Genomic DNA, 5082 nt, shown 5'->3' on the forward strand with positions numbered 1-5082 from the left:
CTTTTCATTTTCAGTGTGGAATCTGGCCTGAGGAGAATATTCTCTCTGTGAACAGAAAGAAGTGGGGGGTGAGGCACATTTGTTCCTAGGGGGCAAGGAGGGAAGAGAGAGTCATGAAGTCCTAGGTCAAAGTCAGGGTCAAAATCCTCTACAGAGAAACAAATGACTAGTTTCTGGTGTGTGTGTGTGTGTGTGTGTGTGTGTGTGTGTGTGTGTGTGTGTGTGTGCGTGCACATGTGCACGTGCACATATTGAATTTATCAAACTCATACTTTTTTTTTTCTTGCTGGTCTTGGGGTTTGAGCTCAGGGCCTGGGCACTGTCCTGGAACTTCTTTTACTCAAGGCTAGCATTCTACCACTTGAGCCACAGTACCTGTCCCAGATTTTTCTGAGTAGTTTATTGGTGCTAAGAGTCTCATGGATATTTCTGCTGGGGCTGGCTTTGAACTGTGACTCTTAGTTCTCAGTCTCCTGGTAGCTAGGATGATAGGCATGAGTCATCAGCACCTGGCTAGACTGATCCTTAAAAATAATAGATGTGTTTGTTAGCTTTCCATCACTGTGGCAAAATACCCCAAACAAACAAGTTTAAAGCGGAAAGATGTACTGCGGCTCATGATTTCAGAGGTTTCTGCCATAGTCAGGCCCTGTTGCTGCAGGCTGGAGGGGACTGTGCATAGATCAAAGCCATTCACCTCCTTGCAGCCAGGAATTGGAAGGAGAAGGGAATGGCCTAGAGACTAGAGGCCTCACAGGCCCTCCGTGACCTACTTCCTTCAATAAGGCCCACTTTTCCATTGATGTCATCAAGTTATAAATCCATAACTAAAGCCTATATTTCAGTTAGTGTTTCTTACTTTCTACCCAACACACTTTTCGGTTGCAGGACCTCATTAGGACACTGCAGCACCCTGAATTGGCATGTCCCCAGAGTTGCATTTGGAGCTGGTACCCTGGAGGGAAAGTGAGTAATTCCACAGAGAGAAAGCCTGAGCCAGAAGCTAGGGGAGATTCTCCTGTTCCCCCACTGCCTGGTATGATTTGGCACATGATAGGGCCTGGACCCCTTTCTCCTGAAAGCTGTCTCTGCCACCAAGAAGGACATGGCTAAGCTTCTTGTCTTTTCAACAAGGTATTGAAGAGACAGACTACTTCATCTGTAAAAGAAAAATTCTAGGACCTAGAGAAAGGACCTACTGCAGAAGGCTCACAGGATACTTAAACTCCTCCTCCCATCTCCCTACATGGAGCTTCAGAGCAGGGCCTGGCCTCCAGGGCAGTGCCAACATCACAGCTAGAATTGTCCAGGGAGCAGCAACAACACCTGGCATTCAAAGAAACATCTTGTTTACAATTGCCAGCTCCTTTTGTGTGAAAGACTTGAAAATGAGGCCAACTTGTGACCAGTGAAACCTCAGAGCCCAGGATGGGGGCCATTCCCCCACTGATGCCTGGAATTGGTGAGGGAGACAACGCTCCACTCGGGCACAGCCTGCTGCCAAATTCTAAGGGCATCAGTACAGCTACCCAGGGCAGTGCTGATGCATTACTGAGTCTTTTCCAAGGATGACATGGACACTATAGCCAGCTCCCATTTGTAACTCCGCTTAGAACTGGCAGGCAATGAGCTTAGTCAGAAATGTGGTTAGTGAAAGTTGGAGAACACTCTTCCTAAAGGAAGTACTATCATCTATTATTCAAATGCACTTACATTCTGCTGACCACTACTGCTCAGTCTTGACCAAAGCCAAAGATATTGCAGCAACCAAAGGCTCCTTACTGTCCCTGAGCGCTAAGGCTGGCCCCTGGTGATCTCACAGTCTTATCATTCTCTATTTTGCCCCATTATTTCCCTAGAGGATAAAGAAGCCTCAGTTTGAAAAGTGTCGGTAATCAAGGAGCAGATACCAATCCCCCACAGTGTATGGTCCTCTCAGAGGAACACTGAAGCAGCCTGGCTTCTGCTTTTAGTCATTTAAAAACTTGAGCTGCAGCCGGGAGTTTGGCCTAGTGGTTAAAGTGCTTGCCTAGCATGCATGAAGACCTGGGTTTGATTCCTCGGTACCACTTACATAGAAAAAAGCCAGAAGGGGTGCTGAGGCTCAAGTGGTAGAGCTCTGGCCTTGAGAAAGTCCAAGGACAGTGCTCAGGCCCTGAGCTCAAGCCCAGGACTGGCAAAAAAAAAAAAAAAAAAAAAAAAAAAACAAAAAAAACTTGAGCTGCAGCCACCTTTATGAATACTGTACAGGAATCTTAAGTGCACAGCTCAGTAAAGTGGTTTATTTATATATCTTTACAGTATTATGGGTTGAATCCAGGGTCTTGAGTATGTTAGATTCTGGGACAGACCTCTTCTACTTGAACCATGCCCGAGCTATTTGTATTATTTTGGTTTATAAGGCTTTTGTGACTTTCTGCTGGGCAGGCCTCAAATTCTTGATTCTCCTGCTTCTGTTTATCTCCTGAGTAGTTGGAATTATAGGCATATGTCACCATGCATGGCTTTTAGTAAAGCTTTACATGTGGGTTCATCTTTATAACCATTTCCAAGCTGAAGATAGAAAACAATCTCTGTTCTCTTATGCTCTTCTTGCTGGCTGGGGAGGCAACAGGAGGTAGAGCTGACAGTGATTGAATCAGTTGATACCTTGTGTTATTTCTATTTTTTTTTGCCAGTCCTGGGGCTTGAACTCAGGGCTTGATCACTGTCCTTGGGTTTCCTCATGGCTAGTGCTCTGCCACTCAAGCCACAGCAGCACTTCTAGCTTTTTTTGTATATGTGGTACCAAGGAATCGAACCCAGGCCTTCACGCAATGCTAGGCAAGTGCTCTACTACTAGGCCAAACTCTTGGCCCAATACCTTGTGTTTTTTAATATCTTGTCAACATAGATTTTTTTTGACACGTGGGGGTTACTTCTACGAATGATGGTTTGTATGGATGGGGAGCAGAGGCATAAGAAGAATCACATCTTAGGTGAACATATTCAGTATTTCTGCACTTGAGGAAGACAAGGAGAGACCCTGAAGTATTTGTCCTTAAACCTAAATTGCTGTGCTAATGTTCATGGGGAAATTGAGAACAGCTGCAGTGACTTATGCTCAGTCCTTGGCATACAGATGCGTGGTAGATAACAATAGCTTGATAACTGTAGCAAATATTCACTGAGCTCAGGCTGGTGCTGGGCTCTGTGATGAGACTATTATGGTCTTTGTTGAGCCTTCTGATAATTCTTGGGGATTTTCAGAATGTCTGTTTCACATATGAGGAAGGAAGATGAAGCCCTGTGACCAACAGCTGGCAGTGACAGCTTCCTGAGTAGACTTGGGGGGCCTTCATGTGTGCATAAGATGATAAGAACCTACATCCCATCTTTGAGAGGAAGAAACTGAGTTCGAATGGTTAAGAACACTTCTCTGTATGATTAGCTGGGTAAGGCTCCTCTCTAACCCAAATCTTAAGGGTTAAATCATTTTACTACAGATTGCTGGGTCTCCCAGATCCCATCCCCACCTGCCTTCCCAATCCCTGAAGCACAAGCTACCTTGAGCCTCAAGGCTCGTCCCAGACCTTCACAAAGCCACACTATTGTGTGTGACCCTGCTACCTCTCTCTCCTCCATCCCCAGGGATGAAAGGAAGCCAACCCTGTAATGGGTCCTTCGTCATGCTGGATGTTGTTGGAGCAGTTGCCAAAACCTGGGTCTCACTTACATCGCATTGGTATTGAGTTCTCAGTCCAGGCGCTGGAAGCCAGGCTTTTTGTCTTCCATCAAAGAAAGACTCCACCAGTCCCCAGGGTCTTCTTCATTCAGCCCCTCTGGCCATGGAGGCCCACAACACTACCTTCCTCACTCCTCAGCCGAGGCCTTGGACAAGGAGCCACCTGCTTAGCACAGAGCTGAGTGCCATGATACAGACATTGTAGTAGCTTCCAGGGCACCGTATCTAGCCCACGTTGGTGGGGAGACCCATGCGTTAATCCAGAGCGCTGACTTGTGAAAGGAGCCAGGGTCTTGCAATCAGATATGACCTTAGCAAAGTTCTTAACCTACGGCCCGGTCTCCTCAGTATAAAATGTGTATCAACAGTTGAAATTGTTTTAAGGAAGAGGTGAAGAGGTTGATGGGGTACATTTATGCGTATGTGGCAATATCACTATGCTCCCTCCCCCAGACAACTAATATATGCTAACAAAATATCCTAAAAAACAGATCTCAAAAGCTGGGCTCCAGTGGCTCATGTCTGTAATCCTAGCTACTTGGGAGGTTGAGATCTGAGGATTGCCATTCAAAGCCAACCCAGGCAGGGACGTTGGTGAGATTCTTATTTCCAATTAAATCACCAAAAAGTGGAGTTGTGATTGAAGTGGTAGAATGCTAGCGATAAGCAAAAAGACTCACCAACACTACCCAGACCCTGAGTTCAAGCCCAGGATTGACACTGACACAGAAATATAAGTACCAAAATCAGATCAAGCCAACTACTAGTGGCTGCACGCCTGTAATCCTAGTTATTCATGAGGCTGATATCTGAGGATTACAGTTTAAAGTCAGCCCAGGCAGAAAAACCTGCCAACTCACCAAGAAAAAGGAAAAACTGCAGGCAGGAGTCAAGTGGTAGAGTAGTTACTGCCTGTGAGCGAAAACACGGAGTTAGGGGCCCCAAAGAAGAACTGTATATAATCTGTTCTTGGCCCAGCAAGACCGAGACTTCTACTTCAGCTTTAGCCTCTCAAAGCCCTGTTCAGAGGCAATCTTAGAACCAATAGGAAAGGGTTTTATCATTACATCTGTGGATCTCAGTCCTCCCTCCCTCTTTCCTTCTTTTAAATTATATTTGTATTATTTTGAAATAGTTGTATAAAAGGGTTACATTCAACAAGTCAGTTTACAAGCACAATGCACCTGGAGGGCTGTCACCCCTTCCATCTCTCTCCCCTTCCCTCCCAGCACAATCCTTTCCCTCAATTTCCCCAGTGTCATAGGATATGCATTGAATATTATAGCTGCATTCTCTTCCCCATTCTCTTTGTCTCTCCCCTTCTCCGAACCACCTCACCTTTCAAGTGCCTGTTTCCT

This window comes from Megascapheus bottae, chromosome 2 (genome assembly GCF_031878675.1).
Source record: "Megascapheus bottae isolate mThoBot1 chromosome 2, mThoBot2.hap1, whole genome shotgun sequence".
Lineage (NCBI taxonomy): Eukaryota > Metazoa > Chordata > Mammalia > Rodentia > Geomyidae > Megascapheus > Megascapheus bottae.